At 43.6% G+C, this 20,537-nt stretch overlaps 1 non-coding gene across 1 annotated transcript; it reads right to left on the minus strand.

Annotated features, from left to right (window-relative positions):
• Positions 1–9,124: 9,124 nt before the first annotated feature.
• Positions 9,125–9,231, minus strand: LOC127184479 (U6 spliceosomal RNA). Its single transcript, XR_007830124.1, has one exon. It is a non-coding gene; the product is annotated as a U6 spliceosomal RNA (small nuclear RNA).
• Between the last annotated feature and the right edge of the window lie 11,306 nt (positions 9,232–20,537).

Genomic DNA, 20,537 nt, shown 5'->3' on the forward strand with positions numbered 1-20,537 from the left:
TTCAAAGTGAATCAAAGAATCTTTGTGACCTTTCATCCATAAACACCTCACAATGCTGCTCAAAGGATTTAGGACAGCCCCTCACAGAGCCACACCATCATCTTGTCACCTCCAGAAAATAACAGTAAAGCTAATCTCCAGGCAACACACAAACTCCCCAGCTCAGCTTTTTGTTGTTATTTTTGTTAGTCTGTTTGTTTTGTTTTTTAATCCTAGATTTCAGTCAAGACGCATACATCATATCTGGTAACTGTCTCCAAACCTAGGCAGTTGCCCTTAAGGGACTGTTAGTATTGGAGACAGAGGCAGGCGGATCACTGTGAGTTCAAGGCCAGCCTAGTCTACAAAGGGAGTCCAGGACAGCCAAGGATACACAGAGAAACCCTGTCTAGAAAAACCAAAAAAATAAAGACCTTAGACTATATAAAACATTTTGCAGGACAATACATTGGGGCTGGAGAGATGGCTCCTAGATAAGAGCACTTGTAGGTCTTACAGAGGTCCTTGGTAGCTCAGAACCACCCAGAACGTCCATTCCAGGGGACCTGACACTTCTTCGGACCTTCACAGTGTACCGGACATGCATAAGGTGTACATACATACATGCAGGCCAACAGCCATACACACAAATTTTTGTTTGTTTATTTTGTTTTGTTTTAGAGACAGAGTTTCCTTTTGTAGCCCTGGCTTCCTGGAACTTGCTCTGGGGACCAGGCTAGATTGGAACTGAGAGAACCGCCTGCCTCTGCCTGCCGGGTGCTGGGATTACAGGCGTACACCACCACACACCCCATCTCCTCACCCCTGACTTACAGGAATCTTTTTTAAAAAGACAATTAATTGGACTTCTGGGCAAATGGAGTAGATACTCTTTTTTTGTTTGTTTGTTTTTCAGGACAAGGTTTCTCTATGTAACAGCTCTGCCTGTCTGGACTGGCTTAGTAAACCAGGCTGGCCTCAACTTCACAGATCTGCCTACCTCTGCCTTCCAAGTACTGAGATTACAGGCGTGCACCACCACGCCTGGCTTTAGAGTGGATATTTTTTTCTCCAGTATTTCTCACAAAATATAATTTAAAATCCTATGTTACAGATAAGATAAGTGTAAGTCTGAAAAGTGAACAAAAAGCAGTTAGTCAGGGCACCCAGGACTCAGGGATCAGCCGAGTGGTTTTCTTTTTGCAATGCCTGTGTCTGGCTTGTTAGAAGGCGGTGGAACTCAGTCAAAACTTACCGACTTTCTTGCCCTTCTTGGGCTTGGGTTTTGTTTTCCCCTTGGTGCTTCCAGGAGGTGAGCATTGACTTTGCACACTCTAGGCAGGCACTTCACTGCTGAGCCACACTACAGGCCTCAAAACACCACATTCAACTTTTCTTTCTTTTAACCTTATTCATTTTATGTATTTTGGGTTTTGTCTGTTGTTATTATGTGTTTTGCTTGTTTTTGAGACAGGATAGGGTCTCTATGTAGCCCCAAAAGTCCTAGAACCCACTACGTAGACCAGGCTGGCCTAGAACGCAAAGTTCCCCGTTTCTGCCTGTTACACCACCAGATCCAGGTGATTTATGTGTATGAATGGTTTGCCCACATGTATGTGCACCACGTGCATGCCTGTGTCCCTGAAGGTCAGATGACATCAGATCCCTTGGAGCTGTGCTGACGGGTAATTGTAAGTTGTCACGAGTGGACACTAGTAATTGAACCCAGGAACCGAGTCCTCTGCAAGAACTACAAAGTTTTAAATCACTAAGTCATGTCTCTAGCCTCTCCAAATTTTCTCAGATCAATCATTAAAATATGGAAGAATATGCAGTGTTGACAAATCTGGATGGAAGATACTCACATATGTGTGACATTTGTGTTTTCTACTGAATGTGATACAAAATAAACCTTCGGCAGGGTGAGCGGAGGGAGGAGAAGGGCCACAAGCTTGATCGCTGCAGACCAGCCAGGCTACACAGCAAGACTCTGTCTCAAAGAACAAAGCAAAGGCCCGTGAGAGGCCTCAGTGAGTAGAGTCACACCAGCAAGCCTGAGTTCAGTCCCCAGATCCCATATGGCAGGAGAGATAGGAGAGAACTGATGCCCACAGTTGCCCTATTGCCTGCCACACACACACAAAGAGACACACACACGGGGAGGGGGTGATTAATTAATCCCACAGGTCTGGGATCCCAGCACTAAGAAACAAGGTCAGGAGGACAAGAAATACAAGATTCTCCTTGACTATACAGGGAACTGAAGACCAGTTTTATTACCTTTGGACTTGAATCCCGTTCCCATGCATGCTGGGAAATTTTTTGAAATGGTAATTAAAGCCTAAAACCCAACTTCAACATCTGGATCTTCTGCCCTATTTGCTCCACCCTTCTCACCATCCTATTTCTCTGTCCTTTCTGTTTCCCACTCTCCTCCCTAGGCCTTCCCCCAGTTGCTGGGCTGGGAATGTGGCTCAGCAGCAAAATTCCTACACATCCAAAAGCCTGTGCTCTACTCCCGGAAGCACCAAAGGGGCAAACTCCACACTAGGTGTACACCTAATGGATAAATGGGGAGGATACAGGCTTTTTAAATTTTTCATATTTTTTCTTTACTTTAATTCATTTAATTTTCCATCTAGTAAGTCTAGTTGATCTTTTATTTTACCAGTCTGATTCTCAATTTTAAATTCTTAGCTTATTTGAAAACAGCACTGATTATAAGGCACACCCTACCCCACTAAAAGCAAAAGCTTAGTCTACTATCTGTGGTCACATGATGACATAGGGTGTCTGTTTCACAGGCATGACTAAGAGCTCTACATTTAGCAGTGAGGGAATGTCCAGGGCATAACTCCAACTACTGTGTGCTGGTTTTCCATGCTCTAAGAAGAAACGATAGTGTCTACCACTTGGCAAAAAGTAGCCTGCGTGTGTCTCTGATGCTGGCTTTCTATAAGCAAGGGTCATGCCTGCTTGTGCTAAAAAGCCCTGTAGATTATATCTGCATGTCTATATTAAGCTGTTCCTCTGGGACAATTTTTAATTTTTAAAATTTTTTATTGGAGGGGAAAGAGTGTATGCCATAGCAGACATATAGAAGTCAGAGGACAACTTTTGGAAGACTCCTAGTACATGGATGCCAGGCTTCAAGGCTGGTCAGGATTGGCACCAGGTGTCTATTCATTAAGCCATCTTCTAGCCCAAGGAAAATTGTATACAAGTCTCATACATTCTCCTTTCTCTCAGGGTCAAAGCCCAAAGAGCTATAAACATTTGAACACTCTCATAGAAAGCCTGGTGGCTCCAAAGTTAGGAGAAAGGGTGCTTCGTGGTCCTGACAAGGCAAGCACTGTTTGTTAGTTTGGTTTGGCTTTTGTTTTGTTCTTCGAGAGTTCTCTGTGCAGAAGGCAACCACTGTTAACACTTTATACATATTCATACCTTCTGTGACACCAGTACTCAAGGCTGCCTGAGACTCCATCTCAGCTGAACTCACCACTGTCTCTGGATGCCAGAAGCCATCAAAGCTCTCCTACTTACTAAAAGATGAACGGTGGAAACAGGGATGCAGTGCAGCACACACAAAGAAATTTGAGCTGTCAGGGCTGCCCCTATGCCAGTGAAATACAATTCAAAACAAACAAACAGACAAACAAAAGGGCTCTCTTGGAGCTTAACAAAAGCCCTGCTCTCTGAACATACATGTCAGTCAGCCATGGTACACAGGGTGCTTGCCCGGCAGCAGTCTTAGACAATTCCCACCACCAAAGACCACCAGAGAAACTTTAGTAGAATTGGAAGAGCTGGAGAAGCCAAGTTTGGGTGGCCTAGGCCTAAATCCTAGCAGTGGAGATGCTGAGAGATGAGGAGTTTAAATTTGAGGTCAGCTTGGGCAACCTGGAGAATTTAATGCCAACATAGCTACAACCAGAAGACTTTGCACAGGAAGGAAGGAAGGAAGGAAGGAAGGAAAGAAGGAAGGACGGACGGACGGACAGAGAAGGAAGAAATGAAATGTATTGTGTTGGAGATTGGGTGGGTAGTGCACACCTGAATTCCACTACTGACAAGGCCAGACTGGGCTACAAAAAAGTGTTGGTCCCTAGAGAACGTGGAAAAGACAAAACTTTCTGTGACAGCAGTGTAGGAGCAGCCAAGCTGCTCACAGCTGCCCTAAGAGCTGGCAGTAACTAGGAGAGCCAGTAGCAATCTGGGAGCTCGCCCTACCCCTTTACTGGGCCTGAGACACATTCAGCATCTAACAGCACAACAAGGCTACATTTCCACCCAGAGGCAGAAGAGTTTCTGCAGAGGAGACTTCCACCTAGCTCCTGAACAGTGAGTCTCAAATGATAAAAGAACAGTCTGGAATAATCTATCATACACCTTTAATCTAAAGATTGGAGAGTCTCAAATGGGCAAAAGTAAAATGACATTTCAGAAATATATAAAAGGTAACCCAAAATATAAAAAAATTGTCTAAGAAGTAGATATTACACATCAGCTGTTGGGCATACATGGGGAATCAAAATGAGTATGCAGTGGCTGGAAGGGCTCCAGTCAGCTGAGGCAGAACGCAGCGGAGAGCGAGAGCCCTTCCAGCCCTTCCTATCACTGACACAGAGCTAACTAAAGCATGTACCAAGCCCTCATGATCCTACTGTGTCCAAACAGCTTTTAGTACCTAAGTAGGAGAGAAAGCCTTATTCCCACAGCATCCAGGCCCTGGAGAAAGGCAGCTCTAGTCCACTCTGCTGCCCTCCCCTACCACACACACCCCTCCCCCAAAACACACACACACACACACTCTGCATGCCCTGTGCTCATAGGAGCCCAGTTAGTAAGTGCACATATGGTATCCTCAGTTCACAATAAGCAAAACTCCATGAGTGAAACTTCTGTCTATTTTACTTTTTTTTTTTTTTTTTTTTGGAGACAGGGTTTTTCTCTGTGTAGCCTTGGCTGTCCTGGACTCACTTTGTAGAACAGGCTGGCCTTGAACTCACAGTGATGCGCCTGCCTCTGCCTCCCAAGTGCTGGGATTAAAGGCATGCACCACCACTGCCCAACTCCTAAAAACTCTTTTAAAGCTGGGCATGTGGCACACACCTTTAACCCTAGCACTCAGGGAGGCAGAGGCAGGCAGATCTCTGAGTTTGAGGCCAGCCCAGTCTACAAAGCAAGTCCAGGACAGCCAGGGCTACACAGAGAAATCCTGACTCAAAAAAAAAAAAACAAAAAAAAAACAAAAACAAAAACAAAAACTCCTTTAAAAACAGCTATTAGTGTTCACTCTCTGAGAAAAAGGAAGGCTGTGAGATTCAACTCACTGTTAACCACAGGATGTAACAAAGACAGCCAACTCTGCCAACCCCATGAGCTGCTACTCAACAGGTATGCTACCTTAAAACAGTACTTATGCTGTCAGCCTGCTACTATTCACCCTTATAATTAAAATATTTAAGGAAAACCAGATTTTCCTTTTAAAACACAATTAAAATAATGAAGTCCTAAGTCCCTGTTCTAAATGATCTTGGGAAAATTAAGACAAAATCTTAATTAAAACACTCATTTTAGGCTACACTTAAGAAGGCTTTTTTGGTCAACATACTCAGAAGTTAAAATTTAATACTGTGAGTTCAACATTAACACAAAACCTCTGTAAGGTTAACTGGTGTAAAGCAGTCCAATCTAAACACAATAAAACCATAGTGTCAAATTGCTTATTTGGGTCCAAATATGAAAAAGACAGATGGATTTCTGCTTCCAGTTTTAAGAAGACCTTTTGTACTCTGTATCATCATATAAATTAGAAGGTCACTGGTGAGAATTTAAAGTCTCACCTATGAAATGCTCTTGGCTCAGGAGGCAGATGGGGTTTCTCTGCCATAGAGACCAGGCATGATTACAGGCGACGGGGAGGAACATCCAGACGCAGCCAATCAGAAGAAGCCAGGGTCATGTAAACAGAGACTTAAAGGTAAAACTATGTGGGAGAGAAAACTGCCGCCTTAGAGAAGTAAGGACCACAGCTACCTTGTCTATCCACAAGAAAGGCTGCTTTAAAAGCTTTTCTCATTTAGAAAATTTCTTGTAAATCCTCCCTCACTTATCACAGCTAACAAAGAAAGCTACAATGGGCAGTGTTGTCTGCTGATGGTGGCTGGTTTTTTCCACTAATCATAGGAATAAAGTAAAGACTTCAATATAAGCACACACAGGTACAAATGTCCTAGAGACGGGGAAAGACACAGTCGAAAGCCCAGAACTAAATAGCTATTCTCTACTAGACCATGGCCTCTAATCCAAGCTGGTTTTTAATACCTTGTGTGAGAGGCTTACAGTTCTACACTCCACTAAACTCCATGCGCTGTAGTTAAATATTACTCACTACTAAGTGGTAACACTTAAAAACTGTTCGCATGGTGAATCTTATGGCATGAGTTCTTGATCTTTCTCCTATTTTGCTATTTCGGAGGCAGGGTATTATGTCCAGGTTGGCCTCAAACTCACTACCTAGTGGGCACTGGCCTTGAACTCCTGATTCTCCTGCCTCCACAGCATGTACAACTATGCCTGACTTAACATTATTTTTTTTTTAAAAAACAAGATTTTTAACTCCTTCCTGCAATCTCAACATTTAGGAGGCTAAGGCAGGTAAACTGCTAAGAATTGAAGGCTAGCCTCAGCTAAATAGTGAGATCCTGCTAAGAATTGAAGGCTAGCCTCAGCTAAATAGTGAGATCCTGTCTCCAACAAAATTTTGTTGTTGTTGTTTTGCTTTAGAGCCAGACCTATATTCTAGCTATTCAAGAGGCTGAGGTGAGTAGAATAGGAGGTCAAAGCCTGCCTAGGCAACTTAGTAAGACAAACTTCAGGATGGTTAGTAACTCAGTGGTAGAAGATTTGTAAGGTCCTAGGTTCAATCCTCAGTATACCCCACCTCCCCCCCGACCCCTGCAACCAAAAAAGGAAAAGGAAATGGTAACATTAAAAGCTCAAGGTGCCAAGTTGTGGCACACTAATAATCTCAGCACTTGGGAGACAGAGGCAGGTGGATTGCTCAGTTTGTCTCAAAGACAAAAACTCAGCACATGCTTACCATGGAACAAGACCCTGGGTTTAACCCCAAGCACTATGCATGCAATGTTTTCAAAAAGTGAAATAAAAAAATAAAAAAAAATAAAAATAAAAAAAAATTAAAAAAGTGAAATAATGGAACTAGAGAGGTGGCTCAACACAGTTACAAGCACTGGCTGCTCTTCCAGACGTCCTGAGTTCAATTCCCAGCCACCACACGGTGGCTCACAATCATCTAGAATCTGTCATGCAGATTTATGTGCAAATAGAGTGTTCATATACACAAATAAATAAGTTTTTTTAAAAAACTAAATAAAAAACTAAATAAGGGTCAGGCGGTGGTGGTGCACGCCTTTAATCCCAGCACTTGGGAGGCAGCGGCAGGTGGGTCTCTGTAAGCTGGAGGCCTACAGAGAGTCCAGGACAGGCAAAGATGGTGACTTTGTTGCAAGAAACAGAAAAGTTAGGGATGGGGGGATGGCTCAGAGGTTGGAGGAGGGATGGAGGTTTGGCTCCCAGGCAGTTTAAAACCCCCGGTAACTTCAACTCCATGGAAGATCTGTTATCGCCAGCCTCTGCCCGCACCTACATTCGCATGTACATGCTCCTCCACACACAAACATTAGCGGCACAGCTCACTGGGAGAGTACAAAACTAACCAGAAAATACTGCTTAAGCCAAGCATCACAGCACAGCCTATAAGGCCAGCAGTAGGGAGGCAGAAGCAGGAGTCAGGACCACAGCAAGTTCAAGGCCAGCTAAGGATATGTAGCAAGGCTCTCTCTCAGGAAAATCAAACAAAACATTGCTCACAATCACAATATTTAGATTTTAGAAGAAGGCCAGGTGATGGCGCGCACTTTTAATCCCATCACTCTGAAGACAGAGGCAGGTGGGTCTCTGTGAGCTCAAGGCCAGCCTGGTCTACAAAGCAAGTAAGTCCAGGACAGGCAATGCTACACAGAAAAACCCTGCATCATAAAACCAAACAAACAAACAAAAAAAGATTTTAGAAAAAACACTGCAAGGAAGCCCTAGGAGCTCATTCCCATGACAAAGTCCAGCCTTTTACTTGTCACTGCCTAAACCCGTCACTAGAGATAGGAAAGGGTTCAAATGAGCCCAAAGACAAGGGCTGAGTAGACTATCCATTTGGTTAAAACAGGTAGAGCAAGAACTGCAGTAGAGGTGGAGGAGGAGATGAGAGGTGGGGGGCCAGACCCAATAGTATGCAAATGGAATGAGCCCTCAAACTCACTTGGCATCCAAGAATCCAATTAAAGCAAACTACAATTATCTTAAGACAACACAATTAACACTTCAGCACACACATTTCTGACCACTTACCCTGTAGGATGAGTGAAGGTTCACTTACTGAACAGTCTTCCTAAATTTCATACTCTATTCAATTAAGATTTTATATGCATTACCAAATCACAAAACACAAATAATAATCCACTTAACTAGGTCGTCACCAGCCATATAGAGTACACTGAAGATGGTGGCCATATAAAATTACAACAAAGCTAAAAAATTCCTAATCCAAGCCAGGTGTGGTGGCACATGCCTTTAGTCCCAGCACTCGGGAGGCAGAGGCAGATGGACCACTGTGAGGGCAGCCAGGACTACAAGAAAAACCCTTGATCTTCCTGTATCTGTGTCTACTTCCCAAGTGCTGGGAATACAGGCATGAATCATCACTCCTGACTGTCAGGTTTTAATAACAAAAAAGGATTTTTTTTTTCCTTGCATGCCTTTAATCCCAGCACTCAGAAGGCAGAGGTACGCAATCTCTGTGAGTTTGGGTTAGTCTTGTCTACATAGAGTTCCAGGACACCAAGAGCTATATGGTAAGACCCTATCTCAAAAACAAGACAAAAAACAAAAAACAACAGAAGGAAAAAGGGAAGAATCACAAGTTGTTCAAGCCCATCCTGGGCTACAGAATCTGTCCTGTCCAGCCTAGGTGACTGGGTAAGACCCTGTATCGAAAGGATATTTGGAACTGGGGAAAAGTGCCTGCTTAGCATGGGAGGCCCTAGATTCAATTGCTTTTTTGTTTTTTAATATAGAACGCTTCACGAATTTGTGTGTCATCCTTGCACAGAGGCCATGCTAATCTTTTCTGTATCGTTCCAATTTTAGTGTATGTGCTACTAAAGAGAGCACTAGATTCAATTCTTAAAGCAAAGAAAGTATGTTTAGCCATACAATGTACAATTGATAAGTTTATAAAATTTCAATCAGTGGGCTGGAGAGATGGCTCAGTGGTTCAGAGCACTGGCTGCTCTTCCAGAGGTCCTGAGTTCAATTCCCAGCAACTACATGGTGGCTCACAACCATCTGTAATGGGATCTGATACCTTCCTTCTGGGTGTGTGTGAGGACACACCTCTGCCTCTCTGAGTGCTGGGATTAAAGGTGTGCACCACCACACCCGGCAAATAAATCTATTTTGAAAATTTTCAATCACCTAAGATTATTGAAGAAAAAAAAAAAAACTATATAGTTTACCATTTTATGCTCAGTGGTATTTTGCCTGTATGTATCTCTATATGAGGGTATCAGAAGCCCTGGAACTGAAGTTACAGATAGCTGTGAGCTACCATGAGAATATTGGGAATTGAACCCAGGTCCTCTGGAAGAGCAGTCAGTGGTCTTAACCACTGAGCCATCTCCTCAGGCTCTCGAAGAAAAGAGTGTAAAGATTGTATTCCTATTATGTTGATGATGATCTAGGTATGGTGCTCATGGAGGTCAGAGGACAGCTTTGTTAAGTTAGTTCTCTCACTCCACCTTGACATGGGCTCTAAGAACCAAACTCAGGTCACTGCACACCAAGCATTTACCAGATGCCAGACCCTGAAAGAAAAAAAATTTTTGAGACAAGGTCTTACTACATAGCTCTGGCTGGCCTGGAACTCAAGAGATCTGCCTGCTTCTGTCTCCTGAGTGCTGAGATTAAAAGCATGGACCCCATGGCCAGTCTCTTGAAGAAATTTAAAAAATAAATAAATGTATTCAAGTGTAACTTGAATGGGTGGTGTATGTTTACGATCCCAACACTGGGAATACTAAGACAAGAGGATCAAGGCCAGCTTGTGCTACACTGTGAAATCCTATCTCAAATACTATGACCATAAGCAAATTTAGTATAGCCTAAAGACACTGTGTCCATGAAGCCAACCATCACTCATCCAGGTTCACCCAGAGTAGTTTCCAGTACTGTTCACAGTAAGTCCCATATGGCTGTACTTTTTTTTTTAAACATTCTTTTATGCTATATTTCTACTGAGACTTTATTCCCCCTAGACAGGGTCTCTCTGTGTAACCTTGGCTGTCCAGTACTTGCTTTGTAGACCAGGCTGGCCTTGAACTCACAGCAATCCACCTGCCTCTGCCTCCCAAGTGCTGGGATTTTGCCACCACCGCCTGGCTGACTTTCTTCTTCTTCTTCTTCTTCTTCTTCTTCTTCTTCTTCTTCTTCTTCTTCTTCTTCTTCTTCTTCTTCTTCTTCTTCTTCTTCTTATTTATTTATTTATTATGTCTACAGTGTTCTGGCTGCATGTACACCTGCAGGCCAAAGCAAGGCATCAGATCTCATTATAGATGGTTGTGAGCCATCATGTGGTTACTGGGAATGGAACTCAGGACATCTGAGCCATCTCTCCAGCCCCTCTACTGTGACTTTTCTATGTTTAGATATATTTAAATACAGAAATGTCACTATCTACAATAGTCCACATTGTTCATTATGGCCAGTCTCTGTATTTGTGGTCAGAAAGCAATATGCCATACATTAAAAACAAGATGTAAACTTGTCACCTAGGTTTGCATTCTAAGACATTCACATAACACAGCTGTCTAACACACCTCAGAATACATCCTCCTCGTGAAGCAACGCATGCTCATACTTTTCCAAGTAGATACTTACTGGAACTTAAAGTTGCCTTCTAGCTTTCTGAACTCCATCTAATTATACTAACCCCACTAACTCAATACAAAGGTACAGGGTAGGGGCTGGAGAGATGGCTCAGAGGAAGAACAGCAGTCTGTTCTTCCAAAGGTCCTGAGTTCAGTTCCCAGCAACCACATGGTGGCTCACAACCATCTGTAATGAGATCTGGTACTCTTTTCTGGCTTTCAGGCACACATGTAGGCAAAATACTGTGTAAATAATAAATACATAAATCTTAGAGGGGAAAGTTTCTTTCCTTTTCTTTTTTTTTTCTCACTCTGCTGCTCTACCCTCCCACAGCACACATTGTCTGCTAAGGGAAAGGGCTTCTTTACATTTCTCTAACGATTTACCATGCAGAAAGGCCATGTCCACTAGATTTCATTTTCAAGTTAAAAGCTAAGTTTCCTGACTTTTTTTTTTTCTCATTGTAATACAAAAGACTAAACTCTAAATGTATACTTTTCCAGCTTCAGTAAACTGACTTTAGAAAACTATTTTGGCTGCTGGCTTTTCTGACCTAACCGGCTAATTGCACAGAACCTGAGAAAATAAAGTATCAGCACAGCACAGCCACTCCCTAACCACTGCCCCATACTCCTCCTCCACATACCAACACATACTCCCACAGATCATCAACTGCAATCATTGACCGGCCAGTAGCCCTATGATTCAGGGCTGGGACCTCAGATCAAAAAAGGATGTCACAGCCCCTGTGACTGAGAGTCACGTACATTTGCTTGAAGATGCCACCCTACCAAGTGTTTACAAATACTTTCAGCCTTCAATGTTTAAAGTTGTGACAACTTGCTTCAGCTACCTTCTTTTTTAAACCCATTCATAAAGCTTGACCATCAGGAACATTTTTTCCATGCCAGAAATAGCCAGATCAACACACCTGTTTATAAACCAACAAAACAAAACTAGCACCCAGTTTTTGCCCAGGGAATTTCCTGCCAGAAGAATTCCTTCCCACCCACACAGATAGTTTTGTCTAACCGGCTCTTTTACTTGCTTCAGTCTTCCACGGCTGCAATTTCTGAGTAATCACTAACTTTTCTATAATAGGTTTGTACTTCCAAAAGGCAGAACAAAGGCCAAAGACAGTCCTGTGAACTCTTAGGCTATGTCACTACGGCTGGATACAGTAGTAGCAGCCAGGCCAATGCCAAACAGCAGAGCAGGGATACCTGCCATATCTGGCCTCAGATTAGATTCAGGCTAAACTAGAGAAGTCCCCCAAAGCCCAGCTTCTAGTGAACTGCAGATGCAAAGGCTCCCAGGTCAGGTTCTGCCAGCTCTCAAACTGCTAGCTTTCCCAGCAGAAGAAGCTGTGCAGCTTATTAGGCGCTGACTATAGCACAAACCTACACAAGTGTCCAGTATAGGCTCCTCTACATCAAGCAGGACCAGGAGGGCTCAGACCTTAGAGGATTTGATGACTGGGAGACAGTACAAACAAGGAGGTGGGCCTGTTTAGAGCATATGCTTTGGACAGATGGATTTTGTTCCTGGTCTCCATGTGCTCTGCTGTTCTTTTCCTGCAATGATTTTCTACCTTTCCTGTCAGTCCCAACACACTGGGGCTGAGGGAACATGGACCTTTGAAGCCGAGTCAACTCTTCTCCACTTTAAATACTTTTCTCAGGTATTTGTCACAGCAACATGAAATCTGACTAAGTCAAACACCCTACAGCTTTCCTCAAAATTCTTTTTTTTTTTATTCTGGTTTTGGAGACAGGGTTTCTCTATGTAACTTTGGCTGTCCTGGATCTTGTTCTATAGACCAGGCTGGCCTTGAACTCAGAGATCTACCTGCCTCTGCCTCTGAAGTGCTAAGATTAAAGGCATGGGCCACTACTGCCCAGCAGCCTCCTTAAAGTTCTAAAAGATGTCTATCTACTGTCAGCCACGCTAGATTTACACCCAGGTTAAAAAATCATTGGGCCTGGGGGCTGGAGTGATGGCTCAGAGGTTAAGAACATTGACTGCTCTTCCAGAGGTCCTGAGTTCAATTCCCAGCAACAACATGGTAGCTCACATCCATCTATAATGTGATCTGATGCCCTCTTCTGGTCTGCAGGTATACATGCAGACACAGTCCATTGTATACATAATAAATAAATAAATCTTTAAAAAAAAAAAAAATCATTGGACCACGGGTGGTGGCAGACGCCTTTAATCCCAGCACTTGGGAGGCAGAGTAGATGGATTGCTGTGAGTTCAAGGCCAGCCTGGTATGCAAAGAGAATTCCAGGACAGCCAGGGCTATTACACAGAGAAACCCTGTCTTGGAAAACCAATACATACATACATACATACATACATACATACCCTACCTACCTACCTACCTACCTACCTTGACTGACAAATGAATACACACTAACATTTTTCCCCAACTGTGGCTCCACACCAAAATTTGCTCCTTTTCTTTGTTTTTTTCAGTTTGAAAAACCTAAACATTCCAGTGTTGGAGATCAGTGCTCATTTTAGGAAGACAGTCACCAAGGAAATGAGTGGACCCAGAACACATACTGAGTGAGCACTGAGAAATCCAAACTGGACTAGCTCAAGATACAGAGAGGAACCTGTCAGTGGCACATGCCTTTAATTCCAGCACTCGTGAGGCACAGGCAGTTATATCTCTGTGAGTTCGAGGCCAGCCTGGTCTACAGAGGGAGACCAGGACAACCCTGTCTCCAAAAAACGACAGACAGAGAGAGAGAGAGCGAGAGAGAGAGAGAGAGAGAGAGAAAGAAAGAAAGAGGAAAAAAAGAAACAGAGAGAAGTCAAACATGGCAAATACTATGTGACAGCATTCAGGAGACTGAGACACAAAGATTCCAAGTCTGAACCCTACAAAGACAAGGTTTGGTGGGGGGGTGGCATTATTATTATTGTTGTTGTTGTTGTTATCATTATTATTATTAATGTGCTTGTGTGTATACCATATGTGCTTGTGTGTGTCTGAGAAGCCAAAAGAAGTCACTGGACCCTCCTGGAGCTGGGTGAGAAGTGTCTGTAAGCTGTCTCACATAGGTGTTGCTAACTGAACTCTGATCCTCTGGAAGAGCCGAGGATCTTAACCTCTGAGCTATCTCTCTAGACCACTGATTCTGAACCTGTGGGTAAAACCACTTTGCGGTTCAAAGGACTCTTTCATAGGGTCACGTATCAAATAGCTATGATATAATTCATAACAGTAGCAAAATTGCAATTATAAAGTAGCAACAAAAATCATTTTATGGTTGGGGTCACCAAAACATAAGGAACTAGATTAAAGGGACAAAGCATTAGGAAGGTCGAGAACCTCTGCTCGAACCACAAAGAACAGCTTTACAAAGCAAAAACAAAGCCGGGTATGGTGGCACACACCTTTAGTCCCAGCACTTGGGAGGCAGAAGCAGGTCGATTGCTGTGAGTTCGAGGCCAGCCTGGTCTACAAAGTGAGGTCAGAATAGTCAAGGCTACACTGAGAAACTGTTTTGAAAAACCAAAACCAAACAAAGAAACATAAACTGGACTGCATAGTGAGACAAAACTTACTTTTCCTCATGCCACAGAAATGGTGACATACCTTAATCTAATCATTTTAAAAGCAAAGAGGCTGCAAGAACAAGATCCCCCTGGGCCTGAGTGTGTGGTGATTAGTCTGAGAAAGGCCTCATGTGCTCCTGTATTTGAACGTTTGGTCCCCAACTGTTTGAGGAAGGATTAGCAAGTGTGGCCTGGTTGGAGGAGGTGTATCTGGGGTGGGGGGGGGGGGTACGCTTTGAGGTCTCAGAAGTTCACACAATGCCCAATATCTTGCTCTCTGCCTCCTGCTTGTGGATCAGATGTAAGCTCTTAGCTACTGCTCCAGGGCTATGCCTGCCTGCTTGTACCTTATTCCCCAGCATAACAGCCATGGATTCAACCTCTGAACTGTAAGCAAGCCCTGAATGAAATGCTTTCTTTTATAAGTTGATTTGGTCATGGTGTCTCTTCACAGCAATAGAAAAGTAACTAAAACAGAGTGAGATTCTCTCTCAAAAAAAGGAAAAGGGCCGGCAGTGGTGGCGCATACCTTTAATCCCAGTACTTGGGAGGCAGAGGCAGGCGGATCTTGGTGGGTTCAAGGCCAGCCTGGACTACAGAGCGAGTTCCAGGACAGCCAGAGCTGTTACAGAGAAACCCTGTCTCAAAAACAAAACAAAACAAAACAAAAAAACACACAGAGAAACCCTATCTCAACACACACACACACACACACACACACACACACACACACACACACACAGAGGAAGGAAAGAAGAAGAAAGAAAAGGAGGCCTTCACAAGAAAGATCTGAATGATGAGTGTTTACTCTCTCTCGCTGACCCCAGTCCTTCCTAAAGGACTGTAGCAGCCACAGCCTCTTATTTCACTAAGGTTTTGTAGCCTAAGCCAGCTTTCTCACTGGTTATTCTACACATCACAGGGCCACTGTCAGGACAGAGTGAAAGTGACAGGTCAGCCCATTCATCTGGTGCCTATGCAGACTAAGTGCTCTCTCTACTGCTTCTTACAAAGATGGCCACAGCGAGGAATACCATGTTCCGAATGTGACATGAGGCTGACATGATACCCAAGATCCTCCTAGCACCCTGCTGAACAGCTAATGTCTCCAAGATAGCATTAAAAACTGAGATCAGGCCATACATGGGTAGGCACGCCTGTAATCCCAGCACTCGAGAGGCAGAGGCAGGTGGATTGCTGTGAGTCCAGGACAGCCAGGGGCTACATAGAGAACCCACCCACCCAAAAATAGAACTGAGATCCCACTAAGAGGCAGGGCTGGATTTGAATCCCAGTTCCCCAAGTAAACTTGCTAGAGCGGGCACTGATAGCACTGATAGCTATCACATGGATCCAGCAGCTCACACTATTCGTGGATCAAGTCTGTGATGGTTGGCTTAACAATCAACCTGGCACAGCCTAGAATCATCTGGGAAAAGTCTAAGTGAGGAAATGTCTACACTGGGGTTGATGTAGGGGACTGTTAATTAATTGTAGGAAGAACCAGCCCACCTTGAGAGGCAGCATTTTCTAGACAGAGGGTCCTGAAATGAATAAGAGTGGAGAAGTTAAGCTGAGCACAACCAAGGAGACACATATACCTTCTTCATTCTTTCTCTGCTCTGACTGTAGATGTGATGTGACCATCTTGAATTCCTGCATCGGCTTCCCTGAAATGAGGGACTATGATTTGAATTATTTGTAAGCCAAATAAACTTTTCCTCCCTTATGGAGCTTTCTTTAGGAATACTTTATCACAGCAACAGAAAGGAAACTAAAACCAAGGCCAAACACTTGCTGGGCCTTCAGACCCTACGTAAGTAGGCAAGCAGAAGCAGCCATCAGTTCAACTCTGTGTGCACTGACTGCACCAGAGCCACTCCAGGCTTCCCAGTGACACCTGCACAAAGTGCTGTTCTTCACACAGCCCTTCTCCCTCTTCTGTCTAAAGCCTACAACTAACCCCATCTTAGGCCTTCCTACTCATCCTCCTCCAACAGTCCTAACTCAGGAAGCGCTGACCACACGCTGCCTACACATACAAAAAGCATCAGCATCTCTTAAATGGGTTGTTTTAGATCTCAGCCTCTTAAACACTGCTTCCTCGGAAAACCTGCCCAATGCATCCTCCATTATCTAACTCCTTTCTTTGGTCATGAGATTATCAGAATCATCATAGCATGTCCACATCTGATCTGTTCAAATAGTCTAATGATGACACAGTGAAGGGACAGGTGAGACATAATACCAGACCTACCTCAGGAAGAATTGTATCAAAGACCATCTGCTTCATAGCTTCAAGAGACATTACCTCACCACCTCAGGTTCCCAACAGTAGCACAGCTGCATGGAGCTGGCTTCAGGTACCCCACAGCCCAGAGCAAGAGCCCTCACTTCAACATTCACACCACTCCTGTAGAAATCGGCTCACTGATTCTGATAACTTCCCATCACTGAAGCAGATCAAATTATTCTTTGAAGCACACAAAGCCTGCTTTCACATTTCTAAAGTACATCCTGGGACTGGAGAGTTGTAGTCAGGGCAAGAGAGTTTTTAGTGTGCATGACACCTCAAAACAAAACAACAACAAAAACCAAATCTGACAGCTTGTAAACTAGATCTCCAGAAGTCACATGGTAGAAGGAAGAAATGACACCAACATCTTGTCTTCTGATCCCCACATGCATGTCATGATATATGTGCAAACACATAGATAATAAATGTGAAAGCAACTAATAAAAATCACAAAGTAAGCCAGCACTTGGGAGGCAGAGGCAGACGAATCTCTGTGAGTTCGAGGCCAGGCTGGTCTATAAAGTAAGTCCAGTCCAGCCAGGGCTACACAGAGAAACCCTATCTCAACCCGCACCCCCACCAAAACAAAAAACAAAAAAACAGACTAGACATCTATTGACCTCAATCTCAGAGATCTGCCTGCCTCTGCCTCCTGAATGCTGGGATTAAAGGCATTTGCCACAACTGCCTAACTAAAATAAACTCTTAAACAAAACCCTGAGAGGAACATGTGTCACTTAGCTATTGAAATAAATATAAGGAAACCAATAGATACAGAAATAGGACCCGGAATTTTATTCCTTTAAATAAAATGACACTCATTCTAGCCAGAAGAAATCATAAAGCCAGAAGCATCTAGAAGCATCATCAGATGCTGAAGCTGAGGATCAAAATCTCACCAGGAACAGGATATTTACATAGTTTCAAGTGTCCTTCACCCATATTATTAGCCACTATGAATGAAGAAACAGCAACTTTACAAAGGAGAACACTGCAAGGGATATCTGCAGTCAGAGCTGATGAGAACAAACCACCACCTGTGTCCTACTAAAGATGTTTCCTAACAAACTGAGAAAAATTAATTATAAACTGGAAACTGGGTAACAGTGTTATACCAATGTTTAGTTTCCTGATGTTAGCTGGACATGGTGGCACATGCATATAATTCCAAAACCCTGGAGGGCTGAGGTAGGAAAAGTCCCAAGCTAAAGGCCAACCAAGGCTACACAACAAGTCTGAGACCAGCCTGGTTCACAGCATGATCTTGTTTCAAAATAAAACAATAAATAAAAGCGGGCTGGAGAAGTGCGCCTCGGAGTTAAGCGCATTTGTTGTTCTTCCAAAGGGCCAGGGTTCAAGTCCCAGCAATCAGATCAACTCCAGCTCCAGGGTGTCCATCTGGCCTCCATAAACACCTAAACACATATGACACCCCTGTCCCTCCCCCCCCTCCCCCCCACACACACACATGCGAGCGCGCGCCCACATACAAAAATAAAAATCTAGGTATAGTGACATATGTCTGTAATACCCACACACAGGAGGCTGAGACAGGCCTGGGATATCTAACAAAGCCCTGTCTCAAACTATTTAAAACTTACCATTTTCTGTCTTTGATTGCTATTTATAACTAACAGAAGAAACTATTCCCATTCTTAGAAAATATACAATTGCTGGGCTCAGTGGCATACATCTATAATCCCAGCACTTGGGAGGCAGAGGCAAACAGATCTCTGTGAGTTCAAGGCCAGCCTGGTCTACAAAGTGAATCTAGGACAGCCAAGGCTACACAGAGAAACCCTGCCTCAAAAAACCAAAAGAAAAAAACAAAAAACAAAACAAAAAAAGAAAGAAAACATACAATTACATACTTAGGAATAAAGAGGCATGTCTCACAATTACTCACAAATGGTTCAGGGAAAAATATACAGATAGAAAACAGAGAATTGGGGCTGGAGATATGGCTCAGAGGTTAAGAGCACTGACTGCTCTTCCAGAGTTCAATTCCCAGCAACCACATGGTGACTCACAACCATATATGACGTCATCTAATGCCTTCTTCTTTATTTGAATTCTGGCATGCAGGCAGAGCACTGTATACATAATAAATAAATAAATTTAATTAAAAAAAAACAGAAAACAAAGAATAATCAGGAGCAGTGGCGCAGGACTGTAATCCCAGCACTCAGGAGGCAGAGGCGGGCAGATCTCTGCGAGTTTGAAACCAGCTTGGTCTATAAAACGAGTCCAGGACAGCCAAGGCTACACAGAGAAACCCTGTCTCAGAAGAAAAAAGAAAAAAAAAAAAGATTTCAGCATGTGTTCACTACAGTTCTAGACTCTGCATACAAAGGGAGTCCAGGATAGCCAAGGCTACACAGAGAAATCCTGTCTCGGAAAAAAAAAAAGATTTCAGCATGTGTTCACTACAGTTCTAGACTCTGAGTACCAATCAATGCCCAGACAACCATACTATAGCACATACCCAGCAAGTCCTAAACCCTCCGAGTTTATGAAAGGAAGTAAGGATATTTTTACCAACGTTTTCCTGTGCAAACACTACAAACATAACTTATACAAATAAAAATTGTGTTTGTTTCAAAAGTGCCTTGGGTTACAATGGAATAAATGTCACATTGGAGCCTGAAATGACTACATTGAGCTATATTTACTTTAGATTAAAAATAGTTGCATATTCCCTTTCCAGGAGCCTTTCCCTCCTAGAAGAAAATACCCAGACCAGGCCTTCGCATCACCAAGCTGAGAGGCACCAGAGCTCCAGGTAAGATCACAATGAGCACCGGCTGCCAGTGTCAGGCATCTACTGGTTCCCAGTCAGCCTCACAATGCCTCCATGGCTGTCTGGACTTTTCCACAGCTAGCCTGGGACTCACTTTGCACACAGACCGGGCTGGTGTCAAATGCACAGTGACCCTCTAGCTTCTGCCTCCCAAGTGCTGGGATTAAAGTCAAGACACCACTATTTTTTGAGAGAAGGCCCTAGGCTAACCTCAAATGCTCAGCAATCTTTTTGCCTGAACTTAGCTCTTTTGTTTGTTTGTTTGGTTTGATGGGTTTTGGGTTGGTCTTATTGGTTTTTGTTTTGTTTTTTGTTTTTTGAGACAGGGTTTCTCTATGTAGCCTTGGCTGTCCTGGACTCACTTGGTTTATAGTCCAGGCTGTCCTCGAACTCACAGCGATCCACCTGCCTCTGCCTCCTGAGTGCTGCGATTAAAGGCGTGCTTGGGTTGTTTTTTTAAAAAGAGTCACACTATATAGACCAGGTTGTCCTCAAATTCACAGGGATCGGCCTACCTCTGAGTGCTGGTATTAAGGGTATATGCCACTTTGCCTGGTGTGTGCGCGCACGCACATGTTGTTGGTTTTTTTTTTTGAGACAGGGTCTCTCTGCATAGCCTTGGCTGTCCTGGACTCGCTTTGTAGACCTAGCTGGCCTTGAACTCAGTGATCCACCTGCCTCTGCCTCCTGAATGCTGGGATTAAAGGCGTGTGCCACCATGCCCAGCTTGCCTGGTTTTTTGTATCATTCTCAAAGCTCAGTCATACACTCCATAACTATTCTGTTGCATTTGGGTGTATACTGCATATAGAACCCAGGCATCCAGCAGTATGCACCACTGAGTCAAGTGTTTACATTCCCTGCATATTTGTTTTCAAGAGTGAT

This window comes from Acomys russatus, chromosome 32 (assembly GCF_903995435.1).
Source record: "Acomys russatus chromosome 32, mAcoRus1.1, whole genome shotgun sequence".
NCBI classification, from domain to species: Eukaryota; Metazoa; Chordata; class Mammalia; order Rodentia; family Muridae; genus Acomys; species Acomys russatus.